At 51.5% G+C, this 19,460-nt stretch overlaps 1 protein-coding gene across 6 annotated transcripts in view; it reads right to left on the reverse strand.

Annotated features, from left to right (window-relative positions):
- Positions 1-19,460, reverse strand: part of ANKRD11 (ankyrin repeat domain containing 11) — a 131,444-nt gene that overhangs the window by 43,693 nt on the left and 68,291 nt on the right. Inside the window, exon 1 of one of the 6 annotated variants that reach the window (XM_053952409.1) lies at positions 15,860-15,878. The exons of the other annotated variants lie outside the window; for them this stretch is intronic. The gene's annotated coding sequence lies outside the window, so the exon portion shown is untranslated. Of the gene's footprint in view, positions 1-15,859; positions 15,879-19,460 lie in introns of those variants that run through there. 6 annotated transcript variants of the gene reach the window in all.

The following is a 19,460-nucleotide window of genomic DNA, read 5'->3' on the forward strand; positions in this document are numbered from 1 at the left end:
AAGCTGGACAGGGCTTGGATCAACCTGCTCTAGTGGAAGATGTCCCTGCCCATGGCACAGGGTGGGACAAGTTGAGCTTTGAAGTCCCTTCCAAACCAAACTATTCCAAGACTCTGTAATTCTAGGAATACCTGGAGCACCTGACCAGACACATGCCATGTGGGACATGGGTGGCCCTGCAGATGTCCCCAGCATAGCCCCACCACAGCTCACCCAGGAGCCCCAGCATCTCCCAAAAGGCAAAGCTCAGACAACACATACGTGTGGCAAACTGGGGGGAAAAAAACCCAACCCAACAGATTCTCTGCCGCCTCCTTGTCTTCCTTAAAAAGCAAGGTCTGTCTCCCAGCTGCCTGCTGGATCCGCCTGCCTCCCCCAGGCTGAGGAGCCCAGGGTGAACACGTGGCACTTGGTAGCAGAATTTGGAGAAGGGAGGGATCAAAGCCGGGCTTTGTGACCCTGGCAGGGGGGAAAATAAGCTCAGAGTGACAGGCAACCTCTACCCCAAGAGCAATTCAAAGCCAGGCTGCAGCCACACCAAAATAACACATCAAGGGATGCATGGAGCCAAGCCTTGGAGCAGGATCATGAGGATCCAGGTAGGAATGGAACAATGGGAGCAGGACTATTTACTGCTGGTCCCCCAGGTCTGTGCCAGGCTGATGTGGCACACGGCACAGGTACTCCCAGCAGGATCACAGCAAACAAAAGGGAACCACAGCCTCGAGAGCTGAGCACAGCCAGCTTCTCCCTGTGATCTGAGGGCTGAACCTTCTCACAAACTGGAGCTGAACCCTGGCAGAACCCAGAACCCAAACAGGAGTGGAACCCTGGCAGAACCGAGCTGAGGAACACACAGCCACACTGAGCTCCCCCTGCACCAGAGGGGGAGCCCATGGAGGGCTCAGCCCCAGGGGCCTTGAGAGCAGAACAGGAGTGTCAGCCTTTGGCAGAGTTTTGTGCTCTTGGCTCAGTCCTTTACCTGTGTAGTGAATTAGGGCACAGAAAACAACCCAACCATGTCTTGTCCCAAACTGATTTTGCCACCTAGCCAAGGTGAGGGAGATGGCAATGTCAGAGCTGCAGTTCCCAATCACTGCACAGTGAAGCTCATCCATCCCCTCCAGAGAATCCCACAGACTGGGCAGCTTCACCAGACACCTCCTGACCGAAACCTGCCCAGCTCCAGGGAGCACTGCCCTGTGCTCCCAGGAAAACACCGAGGCTCACGTACCACACACTTGGGCTGGGGGATAAACAGGACTCAGGACTTGAAGACAATCGACAACAAAACATCTGAATTCACCAATGGGCTCCACGTGATCCCACCATGAGCTCCACAACCTGCAGGAGCAACACTGGAATTTCCTCCTTGGGCTGCTGACCTACTAAACTGGTTAGAATCAGCAGCATCAAACACTCCATGTCGGAAAGGGGTTTAACAGGCTGGAAAGGGGTTTTACAGCCTGGAAGGGCTTTTACTGCCCACACGCTCCGAGCTGGCTCTGCAGGGAGCTTTTCTCCTGGCTGGGTACACCCCAGCTCCCTCCGGGCTCTGTTTGCCCACGCCAGCAGCCGGCTGCCCCGGCTGTGCAAACACGGGCCCCGGGAACCGCCGGCCCCGCCGCAGTATCGTGGCAACGTGGCTGAAGCCGGCTTTGCAAACTCACCAAGTGTGCAAATTAATTTCATTATCCGCTCTTGCACATCATGAGGAGGGAAAACAAATAACCTGCCCGAAAGTACATTCTAGTAATTATTAACACGGCGTCAGCGGAGCCCGGGGGAGCGGCGCAGGACGGGCCAGGAGCAGAGCCCGGCCGCCGGAGCGCTCGGCACGTCGGGACTTCCTAAATGTAAAACCCAGCCTCGTGCTGCCTTTGCTCCCTGCTCAGCCCGAGGATTCTCCACACGTCTGGCTGGGCTGCACCCACGTGTTCTCCCAGCAGTAAAACTGGCCATCCCAGTATCTCAGCAGCAAAGCTCTCGGCTTCCATTTGCTTTTGCTTTCACGGAATCAAGTGGGATCAGAAAAGACCTCCAAGACCAGCAAGTCCAACCCGTGACCACTCCCCACCCTGTCACCAGAGCAGTGCACTGAGTGCCACGTCCAGGCACCCCTTCAACACCTCCAGGGATGGGGACTCCACCACCCCCCTGGGCAGCCCCTGCCAATGACTGACAACTTCTTCCATGAAAATGTCCAACCTGAGCCTCCCTTGCACAATGTCCCTTTTCCCCCCACAAACACTCTGGAGCACCCTGAGCTGTCAGGGCTGTACACAAACCTTCTCTGGTGATGACTAAAACCCAGGTGTGCACTGAGTGTTCTGATTCCTATTTTATTTTACAATAAAAGCCTCCTTCAGCTTGGCAGTGATGCTTCTCTGTCCCAGAAATCCCCCTCCCCTCAAAAAATGAGAGCAAACTCTGAGATTTAATACCCTGTAGCACATGATAATTTAATCCAATGCTGCATGCCTGCATTACATGACCCCTTCCCCATCCTGACAGGCATAAACCCCATGCTATGGCAAAATGTGTTTAGGGAACTGGAATTTCTGCTTTAGGGTTCACACAACAACCTTAACTCTTAGAAATCCAAGCCACCCCTTGTCCCCCATGATGAAATGGCTGTACATGACAATGAACCCCACAGGCTTGACCCCACCACAAAGCACTCCTGAACAGTGCATTTCTGCCAGGAATTGAGGAGATCCCTCCCTGCCTGCCTCCTGGAGGGCACTTGGAAAGCACCTTCTGAGGCTCCCAGTTTGGGGGGATTTAATTTAATCATGGAAAACTGAGAGGTTCTCAGTTTGGAGGAAGGCAGAGCTCTGAACCTACCAAAGCTAGGCTGCACAAGGTTGGGAGGAGGGTGTCCCTACCCATGGCAGGAGGTGGAACAGGATGAGCTGCAAGATCCCACCCAAACCATCCCATGATTCTGTGATTCTACAGCAGGGCTGTGGCAGAGCTCCAGCAAATCTTCAGGCATTATTAGTAAGCCATTAAGAGACACTGTCAAGACAGATAGGCTTTGAGATTGCTTTCCAAGGCAGTTGTCAGGGACTTTGGGATGCACCAGGTGCTGCAGCAGCAGCTCAATTTTCCCTGCAAGCAGCCTGTCATGTGAGCACTGCTTTAACAGGGACCTCACAGCAAGAACCCAAGATTTCTCCAAGGTGCAGCCACATCCTGAACCCGGCCTGGCATCGCACCATGGCAATGGGACTTAGTCAGAGCCTGGTTTGGATGAGATTTCTGTACAAACCTGCTCCCACAGGAGCACTCAGCTCCCTGCAGGCCCAGCCTGGGCACAGAGCACCCCAACCCAGGGCTGCTGATTCACCAGACAGGCTCCTCCACCCCCTGTCCCAGCGCCACAGGGGCACCAGAGCCTGTGGATCCTTCTGCACCCTCCTCCCTCCCTGTGCCTTGTTTTCGGCAGGCAAGATCCAGCTGCACATCTACAGCCCTTAAAACAAACTCCCCAGTGCTTCCCAGAGCTTTTTACCCCCCATGTTCTCGAGAATATCAATATAAACAGATCTGCACAGAAATGCTTTCATCTTCTTCTACCAGCCAAGGGCTCCTTGTGCTGCTCTGCAAGGCTGGAGAGCATGGTGACCTTCAAGGGCTTCCCCAGCCTTCCTCCTCCTCCTCCTCCCACTCCACCAACAGATCACAAACCCAGCCATGGCTCCTCATGGAACCTACGTGCTCCATGGGATCTTCATACTCCATTCCCACCCATGCTCCTCCCTCACTGCCCATCTGGGGAGGTACAGGTCCCCACTGGCCAAATCCAAAGGTATTTTCACATTCCCCTCTACTTCCAAGCAGTTTCTGTATGACTCACACGCTGTCACAACCTATTTTCCCTGAGTTAAGTCGAAGTGCAGGGATTTGAAGTCAAGTCATCCATTCATGCTGTATTTTCTCCTCTTTCCCTCTCTCCTCAAGTACATTTTCCGAAAGTGTTCTGTATATCCCTTTTCTGCTCGACCTGGCCACATAGTTTTACAGGAACAGCATTAACCAACACATTTAATCCAGACTGCTTTTTGGTTTTATGGGTTTTTCTCCTTTTTTTAAAATCAGCAGTACAGTTTTCCGTAGTCTAAGTGGATTCAAAGATCATCCACAACACCATTTCTACCCTCTTCCATTTAAAGACACATTCAACATTTCTCAGAGAGCACAGACAAGACCTTTACACCACGAGAAGGGCAATTTTCTGCCTTTCTAATGTTAAAAAGCACTTGTTTCTAGTTCTGGGCCATAACACAGTGTCCATAAGTGTGTGTGAGCAGGGAACACTGCAGGTCCAGAGCTGGAAGTTGCTTCCAAGCTCTCATTACCCTGGATGGATGGAAATTGCTGGATCAGGACACTTCCACCCGCTGGTTTTCTCTCCCATCCTTATTTTTTTTTTTTTGCATCTTTACATCCTTTTGCATCTTCAACACGTGACCAGCCTTAAGAAGCTGAGTTCTGTCCTCATTTTAGTGCGAGCTCACCACGCTGCTGCTGCCATCAGCCCAAGGGTGTGAGTCACAACCCAGCCTGCACATGAAGAGATTTATTTAAAATTCCAGGAAAATGTTAACGCCTCGGTGCCGTACAGGGAAAGTCTATCCCACCCCACCCCACCCACTGTGCTGCACCAGCCCCATCACCTGGGGTGGGTGTGCTGAGCCATCAGAGAGCAAGGCTGGAGCTGGAAACATGTCCAGCAGCTACCCCAGCACACGGGGGCTTCACTGTTCCCATTCAATCCCACCTTCTATGCAAAAGGGAACAACTGTGTGAAGTCCAAGGAAAACTCCACATATAATTATCCCCAATGTGCTCTGAGCACAAGTTCCTCCCCAGGCAGTCATGGCAGACTCAAGATTTAAAGGACACATGAATGTAGCCCCCGTGTAGGAATTATACCTGGCAATGATCTATAAATAATTGTATTTTTACTCATTTTAGCAAATCCTAAAGTGGCCTCTCAATACACAATGGGGCCCATGAGAAACATTGGGACAAACCTTCCTGGTGCAACAGGACAAAGGGTAATGGTTTTAAACTAGAAGAGGAGAAATTCAAATCAGATATAAGGAAGAAATTCTTCCCTGTGAGGGTGGGGAGGGCCTGGCACAGGGTGCCCAGAGAAGCTGTGGCTGCCCCTGGGTCCCTGGAAGTGCCCAAGGCCAGGCTAGAGGAGGCTTGTAGCAGTGGGATAGTGGAAGGTGCAGGAACAGGATGGACTTTAAGGTCCTTCCAACCCAAACCACTCCACGATTCTGTGATGATTCCATACTGATGCTCCCAAGAGTGGCAGCTCAGCATGGTGGGATTTGAGGGCCAGGTCTCCAGCTCCCACTTCCAGGCTAAATCCATCACCTCTAAGAGGTCAAACAGCCCTTCCCACAACACAGCACAAGTGACAAACTCCTTCAGGTCACACATCAGCCATGACTGGTTCAAATGCCACTCCCCAACAGACCCCACCAGGGGCCATCAGAGAGGGTTCTCCGGAGCCTCTTGCTCCTGCCATGGGACCTGCTGCATTCCAGACCATTCCCAGGCAGCAGAGCAACCTCCTGCAGCTCCTGGCACACCTGATCACACGGTTTGGCTACTCCAGGTCTGCATCCCTGGCAGCCACCGCCCGGTGCCGATGGGGATGGTCACGATTCACGTTGGGCTCTCTAAGCCCTTTCACCTCAGAGCCTCGTGACTGGGATTGAGCCAAGAGATTAAAAGCAGCTTGTGAAACACAAAGTGTGATTGTTTCCTTTGGGTCTGAGCAGCAGGGTACGGACAGACTGGGATATGGACAAACCAGGGGGTTTCCTGTGGAATGCAGGATGTCACAGGTGCCACACTGTGCCAGGACACACTGGAGCTGTGCAGGACAGGCAGCGCTTCCCTGCCACACTCAGCCTGTGCACACAGCACATCCCACAATACTGGGATATACTGGAAATTCTGGCATTGGACTTACAGCAAAACACGGCTTGTTTAGTCCTCTGCTACAGATGGACAACAGCAAATTAAACCACAGAATCCTGGAATGCCCAGGGTTGAAGGGACTTCAATCTCATTCCACCCCCTGCCATGGGCAAGGGCAGCTCCCACTATCCCAGGTTGTTCCAACCCCATCCAATCCAGCCTTGGACACTTCCAGGGATCCAGGGGCAGCCGCAGCTTTTCTGCACAACTTGTGGCAGCCCCTCACCACCCTCACAATGCCCTCATCTCATGGGAGCACCTTTTGCTGTCCCACTACAGCCAGTCCCTCCACCCCACAGATGAAGGATGTGAGGGCCCAGCACTATTTGTAGCAGATTTTACTTCCAAAAAGGCCGGTCCAAACCAGCTGTGGCCACTCACTCCCACCACAATTCTGGTAGATGCTCTGCTCTTGCTGAGATGTGAACTGGGGAATTTTATTTCCTTGCTTTCTAAAAAGTGCCTGAGGAACAGGTTTAGTTTAGTGCAGGAGCGTGCTGCAGGGAAGGACCAGCTCAGCACTTTGGACACCCAGCCAAGGCATCGATTAGGACCGGCTTTGCACACTAATTGCCATCAGAACTGCCCCTCCCCTCCCCTTGAGTCGAGCCCTGAATGGGGGCATTGTCTCAGGGCAGAGCAGCTCTCCAGCCCCAGCCCCTGCACATGGGACCCTGGTGCTTTGCAGGAACAACAAAATCCCAGCAGAAGTCCATTAGCATCCAAAGGGAGGAGCCTGAATGGATCACAAGGATTCTTTGGAAAGTAAGAGTGAAACGAATGCAGTAAAATGCCACTTTTAAGTGATGCTCATTGTCCAAATTAAACCATCAGCAGCAAAGACCTTGACTCTCCTAACGCCTTCAGTGCAGGACATGCTGCGAGCCGGGAAAGAGGCTGTTAGGAATTTTAAGCCCTGGACTTGTCCCAAGTATGGATTACTCCCGTTTCTTTGCGAGCACTTGATCACACGGAGCTATATTTGGATTCCCAGAGCGAAAGCTCAAATCTCCAGGAGGGCGTACACGGCTGCACCCCCCCGCCACACGCAGGTCCCCATGTCACCCAGCCATGGGACAGGCTCTGTGGGAGCTGTTAAATGTCCCAACAGCCCAGGAGCAGGGTCGAGGGGAGGGCAGGAGAGAGCCCAGCACTCTCCCTCTGGCAGTGGGAAGCCCTTGTCCTGTCCCTCCAGGCCCCTGCCCAAAGTCCCTCTCCCTCCTGCTCTTTTACAATCCCCCTTGAGGCTCGGTCTCACTGATCAGGTTCAGTGTCTGCCTGCTCCTGGAGAGATCCCTGATGCCAAAGCACCTTCCCAGCCCTGCTCCTTGCAAAGCCTGTGCTGCTGCTCACCCCCAGCTGTTGGCTGTGCGTGGCTATTTTTGCACAGCCTACAGAACAAAAATATAGGGAGCTATGTTAGGTGAAGGCTTGCACTGTTCACGGTGTGATGACAGCCAAACTAGGTCAAGCCTTAGCCAGATTCCTTTAAAAAAGGAAAGGAAAAAATAATCAGTGGGAGAGCAGCAAATTCCCAGGGAAAAAAATGCTTGTGAACATCTACAATACATACTGTGCACTAGATGACTGGGGCAAAAATACATCTTCAACTACATCTTTCTGTAGTTTAAATGGTAGATTTTTAATTTTAGAATTTTTTTGAAGGACATTAACATGCCTTGAACTGCAAAGAAGATATTCCATGTGCATTTAAACCAAAATAGAGTTTTCACCTATGAAATGTAACCTGGTAGCCCACTTTTGGTCTAGGCTGTGGGCAACTTGATTGTATTCCATGGCTTCTCCACCATCAATAAAGGGATTCTCCTGCTGCTCTGGGAGCAGGAGCTGGGCAGGTAAGAGGATCTCAGTCCTGCTGAGAAAGCCAACTTGGTATCATTGTCTACAAGGGGAGAGGAAGGTAAAGGACTGATTTCTATTCCAGAGGACAGACTTCCACTAGAGACTGGCTGCTGCTGGGCCTGACAGAGCTGAGAGTGTCCAGCCTGGAGAAAAGAAGAATCTGGGGAGACCTCAGAGCCCCTTCCAGTGCCTAAAGGGGCTGCAAGAGAGCTGGAGAGGGACTTTGGGCAATGGCCTGGAGGGACAGGACACAGGGAATGGCTTCCACTGCCAGAGGGCAGGGATGGATGGGATATTGAGAAGGAATTCTTCCCGGTGAGGGTGGTGACAGTTGGACAGGGCTTGGAGCAACCTGGGATAGTGGATGGTGTCCCTGCCCATGGGACAGACGGCAGACATGTGGCCTGGGCCTGGATTGTCACCTCCTGGCAGAGGAAACACTGAACTCACAACCCTGCACAGACTCATGGAAATGAGGAACTGGGTGATTTTAAAACACCTTCCCAGTGAAAAACGTTCCCAGGCTTAGTTAAACGTGCCAGATAAAGCCTCTGTTCCTGTAGAACCTGATGCACGATTATCAGTCAAGGCCAACGTATTTACCCTAAAATTGGGTAATATTGTTTTATGGTTCTTAATAGTTGAAGCCGACAAAGCTCTGAACAGACGCTGCTGAGCAGTTTCTCAGCCTTTCATCAGCGCTGCGTAGGCGTTGAATTCTGGAGCTAATCACCTTAGCAACGGCTCTAAACATATGTGCAGTGACATCAGCTGATTTCTGAAAGCTGTAAATAGAGGATAATAGCACGAAAAAATTCTGGATCCAAGCCAAGACCTAAAAAACATACTATTAAAACACCGCCTGTAATTCAATGTATGCAAACTTGTTTGCATCCCCGCTCCCCAAAACCTAGGTAATTACACACCTACCAGCACAACTGGTGATTGTCCCACTGCAGGCTGCTCTCGGTTTCAGGAATTTCCCAGAAAAATGAGGATTTGATAGAAATCCTTCTTTAAATTTAATTTTACAGAGCCTGGAGGAGAAGCTGCAATATGAGGCTGAAGGGACCAGCTCCAGCCTCCAGCCCTACGTTTTAAAGTCAATGAGTAACAGCTTCAACTTAGAGAATTATTTGTAAATAAGAAAATCAACAACGTGCTCATGGGCTTCACCAGTGAGTCACTCAGGAACGGGAACCATGGCAAACTGGACGTGCTGCCAGGCCTGTGCCCTTGGAAAAGAGGAGCTGCAGCAGGAGCAGGAGCGAGGAACCCGCTCCTGGCCGGCCGTGTGTCGAGCAGGCGGCCTGAAAGGGGCACATTCTGAATTACCTCATGTTTGGTACCTCATTAAGACCCTAAACTGTCCGTTCAGGGAGTCCCTCAATCAGCCATCAGCGTAAGACATGAGGACAATATAGTTTTTGTTCCCCTCCTCTCGTTGTGACCCATATTCCCCAGGCCTGTTGTGCAGGACGTGACCCGGCCTCCTAAAGAAACCTTTGCAGAGCCTCCGTGGTGAGCTGGCAGCGGGGAGGGAGCGAGGGGAGACGGAGAAACGGCCTTAATAGGATTTTCAAATGTCAAAAAATATCTTTAGCAGGCCCATTTAGGCAGAGCCTCAGCACTCGCTGAAGTTGAAAGCGGAATTTGCCGTGCAGAGAACACCGTTCGCATGCTAAGTGAAGCTGCGGGAGAGGCCCAAACCAGCCGGCTCCTTCCCCTCTCCTCTGCACAGCCAAGGCAAGGAGGAGCACACGGTGCCCTCTGCCCAGGGCACGGAGGTGCTGGGGCTCCCCGTGAGCACCCACCACACACGGGCAACCTGCAGGGCCACACGGGCAGAGCTTCGGGGCAGCTCCTGGATCCTGGCTCTGGCCACTGGCAAAGGGACGGGCAAATCCAGCTCCTCTGATCTTGCTGGAGAGCATCCAGAGGAGGGAGTGGAGCTGGGAAGGGGCTGCAGCACCAGGAGAGGCTGAGGGAACCATGGGAGCTCAGCCTGGAGAAGAGGAGGCTCGGGAGGGACCTTGTGGCTCTGCACAACTCCCTGACAGGAGGGGACAAGCTTTGCTCCCAGGGAACAGGGACAGGCCTCAAGCTGTGCCAGGGGAGGTGCAGGTTGGACACCAGGAGGAATTTTGTCATGGAAAGGGCGGTCAGGCATGGGCAGGGGCTGCCCAGGGAGGTGGCGGAGTCTCCATCCCTGGAGGAATGACTGGACATGGCACTCCACGCTCTGATCTGGTGACAAAGTGGGAAACAGTCATACTCGATGATCTTGGGGGTCTTTTGCAACCTCAGTGATTTTGTGATTCTGTGAAGTGCCTTGCATTAAAAATTAAAATAATAAGGCAGGGAAAGGGGAAATGCAAACTTGACAAATGCACCAGGAAAAGGATCCTGCACAGAGCCAGAAGCAAGAATCCCCCCTCCTTTTCCCAGGTAGGGTCAGGGCTTTTTCTCTGTCAATTAGAGCTGCAAGGAAATCCAGTGCATTGAGATCAGCAGTGTTAATCGTTATTGCATCTGAATTTAATTAGCATTATTTTTTAACTGCAGGTAATTTACAGTGCCTCACCTCACCTAAACATGGAAATCAAGTAGTCCCTTCTGCTCACTAGAAAACCACCAGCAAGGATTATCCTGCTATTTGCTTTATGCCTTTTAATGTCTGTAATCCACGGTTCCCCATTCCGGGAGACTGCCATGGTTACTCCTGCTCCCTCCATCAAAGGCTCTTGCCTGCATCTTCTGCCGAGCTGCTAAGAATAGCACAGGCCCTTTCCCGAGCTCAGGAAGGTGAGCTGCAGGGAAGGATGGAGTTCCTGGCAGGCACAGGGGAGGAAGGGGATGGGGCCAGCAGGACTGGTCAGTATGGGAACCAGCTGATGGATGTCCCACGCATGGAAGTGCAGCAGCATCTCCTGCTCTCTGCTGTCCTGCTGAGGCTACCAGCGTGTCCTCAGCACCCTGGGATGAGAGGGCAGGGTTACATGGGACACTGGGAAGAAACTCCTCCCTGTGAGGGTGGGGAGAGCCTGGCACAGGGTGCCCAGAGCAACTGTGGCTGCCCCATCCCTGGAAGTATCCAAGGCCAGGTTGGACAGGGCTTGGAACAACCTGAGATAGTGGAAGGTGTCCCTGCCCATGGCAGGAGGTGAAACTGGATGATCTTTAAGGCCCCTTCCCACCCAAACCAGTCTGGGATTCCAGGATCATCTTTATCACCTAGTCCCTAATTTTGGAAGCCCTTCTCCATATCAGTATCCACAGCACAGTTTGTGCACCTCCAAGCCTTCAGAGTCAGATCTTCACAGAGTCCCTAAAATTCCAGATGGTATTTCAGTTTGAGGAACACCATTCCCCAGGGCCAGCCAGCACAAGTCACCTGTCACAATCACCTGGGAAGGGACCAATAACAACAGTACAACAGTCACACTGTTTACAACACCATGCACAGGCTGCACTGGTTTCCTGGAAAAGAATCATTTCTCCCATCAACCAGTTCTCCAAAGCTGGCCAAAATCTTGCAGTGTTTTGAATGTGTTTGCTAAGCTGTACACCTGGGAGAGATGGAGGAGACACTGCTGATGCAAGGAGGATATGGCAGAGTTCCTGGGATGGGAAAAAAGCAAGCTCGGCACTGCTGGTGCTGGGATTTGCATCCTCCCAGCACCAAAGGCTGGCAGGGACTGGCTGGAGGCACAGGCAGGTGGATAACCCAGAGCTCAACCATCAGCAAGGAACACTTTCAGTATTTCACACATTATGCCCAATAAAAGCTTTCCTGTGTCCAGAGTATTTACAGACCCACGTCAGCAACACCCCGGAGCTGTGCAGGCCGTTCTCGCCGTGCAGCTGGAGTGAACAACAGCAGCTGAAGACCACAGGATCCTCTTGGGAGCCTGTGCAAGGCTGAGATGCTGCTGCAGCTCAGCAGCCCTGGAAAACACCTTCCCCTCCTATGGCCCGTGCTGCCTCCCATGAGGTCCCACCACAGGGCAGCTCGTGGATGGCAGCAGTAGGACAAGGGATGGGCTCAAGAAGAGCTGGTGCCACCACCCCCATGGGCTGTGGCCACGGACCAGGAGCACAGGACCTCTTGGAAAACACAAACCAGCCCTGCAGTGTGGCCCCATATGTGGTCCTCAGGAAAGAACTTTACTGCAGGGTAAACCTGATGTTCAAGGGTAGCAAAGAAACTCCAGAAAACCGTACGGAAAACACATCGTCTTTTCCAGACCTACTCCTTTAAAAGCAGATGCTCCACCACCTATGGAAACTGGAGCACATGTGCCCGAAGATAAACAACATCACGGGACAGGTAAGCTGGTTACTCATGATTTATCACACCATCTCCCCCTCTAATTGCAGAGCTAAGCAGGCACTCATCTAATCCACCGTAAGCAGCTTACGCTTCCTTAGGCAGCTCTGCGCCATCGCTCACTTCCTGGTTTGGAAATCATCATTCCCTAAGTCCCTTTCTCTGGAAGGTGAGGAACCAACCCTTTTCAGTCACACAGCACAAATGTGAGACTTGCAAGATGTACTCACAGGACAGATAATTCCTGGAAGTCCTAAGTATCTTTAGAGGGCAGTGGTGGAGTCACCATCCCTGAAGGGATTTAAGAACCGTGTGGATGTGGCACTTTAGGGACGTGGGTTAGGGGTGGCTTTGGCAGTGCTGGGGGAATAGGTGCTCTCAACAATCTACAGGTCTTTCCCAACCTAAAGGATTCTGCAACTCTGCTTCATATTCAGTGCTGAGCAAAGCATCTTTCACCTTTGCGTCCTGCTGCTCTGGTCACGCACTGCAGGTCCTTGCTCTCGGTATTCCCAGAATCTCACTCATATTTTCCACACTAACAGCTGACTCCTCTCTGGTTTGATTCTCTATTTATTCTCCACTAATTTATCAGGAACAAGGCACCACAACCTGCCCAATTCCAGCTGCTTGTGGATTCTAGCCTAGTACTCACAGGGTTTATTTCTTTTAATTATATTCTCAAAATCCTTGGAGCCCCACAAAAATGAGCTTAAAAAGCTGCAAAGATCCACAAAAAAAAGTGTCCCCCTGTGGTCAGAGTCACTGTTCCCAAAGTCTGGAAAGGCCAGGTTGGAGCAACGTGGTCTAGTGGAAGATGTCCCTGCCCATGGCAGGGGGTGGGGACTGGACAAGCTTTAAGGTCCCTTCCAACCCAAACCATTCTCTGATTCTATGATTAGCCAAAGCACATTTTAGCTTTTCTCCACACATCTGTGGGTAAGCAGGAGGTTACAGACAGACTCAAGGGAAAGATCTCAGGGTTTGGGTTACATCAGGCTGCTCTCACTGCTGGGAAGCTCCAGCCGTTGGAAGCGGAAGCCGAGCCGGCGCGCGCCACTCACACGCCTTCGCTCACGGACACGGCCCCGGCCAAGGGGAATTTTCTGACTTACAACACCGAGAACTTTACCCCCGAAACTACCTGTGAACTTAGGCCAGTGACCCCAAGTCAAGTTTCAAAGTAGTGATCCAACACCACCACCAAGAGCTGCCTTTGATCCCCATAACCCATCGCCGATCAGGGGCGAGTCCTCGGGGCTGAACTCCTCCCACGAGGAATTCTCTTCAGCTTGATACAAAATTTATTTTACCATCTGTAAAATTCATTTGTGTGGTTGCACACCCTGGTAGGCTTGAATGGGGCGAAGGAGTGTTTCAACTCCCAGTGCAATTTATTATTTAAAAGCAGAGAAATGACATTGGCGGTCGGAGAGCCCGGGTGATGTAATGGGGAGCGCAGTTCCGCTCGCCGCCGGAGCCGCGCGGTACATTAGCGTGCTGGCCAGGGTGGCTGCTCCTATCAATTATTTATAGTCTCCTGGCGTGCAGCCTGGAGAGGGTCACAGCACTGAAAGCCAACTTTATCTGCATTGTTCCCAGCTCCTGCCCAGCTGTCACTCTGCTCCCTAATTTAATACACCCAGCGCAGCGTAAAAGGATGCAGAGCTGCTGCCTGGAATAGGAATAGGAATGGGGAGGTGGGGTCTACAGCGAGCTGGTGGGGCCTCAGTCATCTTTGTTAAGGTGCTGACTTGGCTGTTTTAAACCTGCCTTTGAGATTCCCTCGGTCACTGGACTGTGATACAGTCAGGATCCAGGGCAGGTGTGTTTGGGGGTGAGAGGTGGGACGGTGGCAGAGTCATGGGATCTCAGTCTCCATTTCTGTGCCACACGAAGGGCAGGCTGCACTGCATGGTTTCCTACACATTCCAGCAAGAGCTACTCAATAACGGATACAAATAAGAGGGGGGAGGAGAAAGGGCACTTCAGCTCTCCAGAAAAAAATATTAATATACAGATACACGTTGAGAAAGGAAAATCTCTCATATGCTGTTGCTACAGCTACAATTTAAAGTGCACAGACAAGGCCTGCAATGAGGTGAGCTTTAAAGTCCCTTCCAACCCAAACCATTCATTCATCCACCTGTATCTCACCACCGAGGAAGGGGCAGTGTCCCATTTTACTGGGCCACCATGCAGGAAAACAGCTCTCCAAGGCTTTGTCCCTACAACTTAACAACACACCTCCTCCACTGTTCGCCCAAAATTAAACCTACCACAGCTCTTTAGACTCTGGAAATACGTCACTCATTTGGCCTCATATCAACATCAATGCAATTAAATTTCATCTGTAGCTGCTTAAGCCAAGTTGGACAGGGCCTGGAGCACCCTGGGATAAGGGAAGGTGTCCCTGCCCATGGCAGGGGTTGGAACAGATGAGGTTTAAGGTGTCTTCCAACCCAAACCAGTCTGGAATTCTGTGACTCAGGGTCTCCATCAGTGTAGGAGATGCTTCTCCTGGATATCACTCTGACAGAAATCTGGTACAAGAAGATGAGTTGCTACTTTGGAAGCTCCAGTGCTTGGTCCTGCCCCACAGATCAAGACGATCCACACAGCCCAAATATCCATCTCATGCCATAAATGAAAGTCAATTCCAGCTTAAATAATAAGCCATTTTCTCAAGTCTTGTGAAGCCAAGAAAATAATCTGAATTTTCCTGCAATTAGGATTGGCTGCCTTACTGCAAGCCAGAAGTCCCCAGGTTTGGTTTAAGCCACACAAAACCCATTTTGATGACAGTGCCTGGAAACCACACACATAGATTTCACCAAAAACACAACATCTGCACAACAAGGAAGTTGTGGAAAAAGAAAACTCAGGCCCAGAGGAAGCAGATCTGTTCTTCTTGTGGCACAAACAGGGGCCATGGGGAGGCTCCTGCTGAGGCCTCATCCAGCACAGCTCCCAGTGCTCCAGGAGTGGAGCAAAGGGAATCTCCCCAAATTTGGCAGAGACCCCCAGCACCCAGAGAGGCCCAGGTGAGGCAAAAACAACAGCCAGACCTCTTCATATTAGTGCGATTCAGGCAAAGACAAGACAGAAAAACAATTAGCCTTGAAACCAGCAGCGAGCCTTTTCTTCAACTTTTCTGTGCTATGAAAATCAGGAAGATTCTGCCCAAAACACCAAAAGGGGGAACTGGGACAGCCACGGGAGGAACAAGCTGGTTCCCATTCCAGAGCCAGTCACAACACTGGGTTGTGTCATCAAGCCAAGCCCAGAACGTGCAGACCGCACGCGGCTGCCACCGCGCCGCATCTTCAGGGCCTTCACATCCTCTCCAAATCCAGGATTATTTCCATGGCAACTATCTGGAGAACTTATTAAGTAAAAAAAAAAAAAAAAAAAAAAAACCAAGAACAGTTTGAACACACAGACTCTACGTTCGTAACGTACCAACTGACTAAATTAGCAGCGCTAAGATTTTTAGTAATCAAAATAGATCATGTTCCAGCAACTCTGTCTTCTCTGTGCACAGCTAAAGAGAAAAATCTGATAGTAATAACCGGGGGGGAAGGAATTACAGGTTTTCCAAGACCACAGCCCTGTATCAAGCCAAGTCTTACCCCATTCAAGACATTATTTCAGTACCTGGCAATGCTGTTAAATAAGGCTGAGTTTCCATCAGATGATAAACTTGGTTGCAAGGCTCCTAGAGAATCAAAAAGATGACTATCATGACAAAGTACTACAAAAATTCATTGAATAGCCTCAAATCTGTACCAAAAAAGCACCATTTATAACTCTTTTCTCACGTTTAGCTTGGAAGGTTCACAAGTTTGGAGTGTTTGCTCTGAGAAAGGACAAATTGTTTATTAAAGCTGATTAGAAATACATTAAAAATCAGCAAGACCCATTAGTGCAACACTGAGAAGGAGCTGTCTTTCTCCAGACCAGCACCACTCCCAAACGTGCAGGGATTTTGTGGCTCCCTTGGAGCCAGTGCAGGCTCAGCCCTGCAGTGACTCCAGTTCCCAGGCACGGGGCTGAGGGAATTACCAAGGTTTTGGCAGCACTCAGAACCAAACGCTGCCCGAGAATTTCATAACAGCAATTCAGAGTGAGAAGTCAGAATCAACAGGAATGATTTTAAAAGTGTTTTAGAAAAATAAAATGTGGTTAAATGAACTGTTGGCTCGGTCACTCAGTCCAGCCAGGGAGATTACAGGCATTATTGATTTACCTTAGAACAACCTGGGAACTCATTTCCAATGGTTTTTAATGGAACCTGGATTTTCTGTCCTAAGCTGCCTCGTGAGGTTGAGCTTCCTGCAAGGAAATGCAACTCCAGAGCATTAAACTGGCAGCTGTCAGAGGTACAACAGCCCTATTTGTCTACAGAGAGCGTGCGACAGGATGGGGGCTTTTCAGGCAACTCCAAAATCACAGGATCATTTAGGCTGGAAAAGAAGAGACCTCCAAGACAGAGTTCAACCTGTGACCAATCCTCACCCCTGTCACCCAGCCCAGAGCACTGAGTGCCATCTTCAAGTCAGTCCTTGAACACCTCCAGAGATGGGGACTGCACCACCTCCCTGGGCAGCCCCTTCCAATGCCTGACAACCCTTTCCATGAAGAAATGGACGGAAGCTGGGAGCAGGGGAATCCTCACCCCAAGAGCCAGGGGAGAGGAATTTGGACCAGGACAACACACCATCAACCCTAAAGCTCTGCTTCAGCAGCAAAAGCTTCTCCACTTGGGGGAATGTTTTCCCTCACCAGAACACACCACAGCAGGCTTGGCCTCTTGAAACCTTGGGCTGGTTTTAGCAGGTGAACAGAATATTATTCCTTTATGTACCTAAAGCAAAAAAAAAAAAACAAACAAACAAAAAAATTTTCTCAACTCTCAACTCTTCCAGACAAAGACTCATGTAATACAAAACCAAGTAGGGAATACTGTAGCCTGAAAGGCCTCCAGAAAGGTGTGAGCAGAGAAAACAGCAGCTCATAGCAGGAAGGAAATTGTAACATTAACCATGGCCTTTGAAGGCAGAGGCAGCTCTGTGTCACCGAGCACCGACAGTGAGCAAAACCAAAGAACAAAACACATCTGATCCCCGGCTACTTCCAAAATCCATCTGCAAACGCATCCTGCCCCGAGACAAATGCAGAGCAAGGCGTGATGCAGAGATGGCAATTAACTGCCCCCCTTGCTGTTGTTGTTGTTATCTGCAGTGCCTCGCTGCAAACAAGCTGCCCTTAGCCCCGAGCCAGCCCTTGGCCGCTCGCAAAAATCACTGAGCATTACATCCTGCCCCTTCTCCTGCTTAATGTCTCACCCTGGAGCTTCAGGAGCTCCCAGCTCTGTCCTTCCCCCTTCCCTTCCCCTCCTCCAGCTCCTTCCCTTCCAGCCAGCATTCCCCCTCCCTCCCCTGCTGGCCGTGGTGCCAGATGTCAGCCTGACCCCGGAGCCGCTGTTTCGGGTCAGTTATGAGGGTTATGGTGCGAGGGGAGCAGCGGCTCCCCCCTCGCCAGGCTGAGCCAGGACAGCCCCACGGTGCCAGCGAGGGGGTCTGGGCACTGCTGGCAAACTGAGTTCCAGGGTTTTGTCCCTGCTAACAAACCACCGGCAGGAAGTTTGGGAGCCTGTTCACACACACTGCAACAGCAGCCTCGGGCACCGAGTGCTGGGTAAGGTGACCCCGAACTATGTTCAGCATCAGTCATGGGTAGAAGCGTCACTTACTGCACGAGGAGAACAGATGACCCGAATGACTCCTGCAAGAATAATTGCACGCTGAAGGCAAGGGCTGAAGTTTCTGGAGGAGGGATGCTGGGAATGCGGTGGCACTCCAAGGAGGACCATTCACAAGACATTGGGCTAACAAAGAGAGCCATGGGGGAATTCAAGATGTATTTAAAATGAACCCAGGCCCCTATTCTTGACCACACTCCTTGAAGGATGTGCCCCCGATGAAGGAGCAGCTCCAAGGCAACGGAATGCAGTTTGCTGGAAGGGAAGGGGAGAGCTTCCAGCCTGACATAAGCCAGGGCTCAGATTCCTCTATCGCAGAGGCTGCGCCGCAGATAAGGCTGCGTCAACTTTTCCACTGGAGCTCTCTCCCCTCTAAGGTTCACAGTCAGAGCAAAATGTTTTGGCCAGGTGGAACATGAAGGGAGGCTCCCAAAGCTGGGAGCTGCCGTGGTGTGCATAAAACATCACCTGCCCAGGCTTGGTTTCCCTCCACTGGGAACGGGGAAAACTCATCTTCCTCCCCATGAATTCCTCGCATTCTTGCGCAGCCGATAAGCCCAGCCTCTCCAAGGAGCTGCTTAGAGCCACACAAAGTGCCCTGAAACACCAAACAACCCCAGGGACTGAAACCCAGACAGGTTAAATGTTAACCTGGGAGCTGAGTGGAGGGGACACAACCGTGGTGCCGCGATCCTGCTCCAGCCCCAGCTCCACAGCTCAGATCCAACCTCACACCACCAAGCCATGCCCAGACTTTCCAGAAGCAGCAGGTACTGACAGGAAGGGAGGTTTTGGACAAAAAGAATCCCAGGATGGTCGGGGTTGGAAAGGACCTTAAAGCTCATCTTGTTCCACCTGCTGCCATGGGCAGGAACACCTTCCACTAGACCAGTCTGCTCCAAGCCCTGTCCAACCTGGCCTGGGACACTTCCAGGGATGGGGCATCCCTAAGGGCGTTTCTCTGCTGCAGAGTCCATTTGCCTGTGGGAAGAACAGCAAGGAAAGGGGGTGAAATCTGGCAGCTGGTTCCCATCACCACACCAAAAGCAGGGTGAGTGCAGGCAGGACTCTGCTCTTCCCAGGCTCATTCTCCTGTAAAGCAGAGCAGGAGCAGCACACCAGGCTCACTGGCTGCCCTCTCTCACTCTGTGTGGCATCTTGGTTTAGTGTGTGGCAGACCGGGAAGATGCTCCATTTCCAAGGAAAGCGCCGGAGGAGCCTGGCTCCCCCACGGGCCCCCCAGGCCAGCCCCGTCCCCACGTGCTGGGGGACTTTTGGGGCCTGCCACTGTGCAAGGGATGAGGAGCTTTTCCAGGGAGGTATTCCAGTCCTGGCACAGCCCTCCCCCACAGGCCTCACTGCAGTTATCCCCGAAGACAGAAAAATTTGTGCTTGTTTTTCTGCTGCTGCTGAGCAGCTACGAAATGTCTCCCACCACGGAGAGCCTGAATAAATTCTGGCTCCTGAAGCAGCATCTGATTCAGCTTCTCTCCA

The sequence above is a fragment of the Vidua chalybeata genome, chromosome 11, assembly GCF_026979565.1.
Source record: "Vidua chalybeata isolate OUT-0048 chromosome 11, bVidCha1 merged haplotype, whole genome shotgun sequence".
In the NCBI taxonomy this organism is placed as follows: Eukaryota; Metazoa; Chordata; class Aves; order Passeriformes; family Viduidae; genus Vidua; species Vidua chalybeata.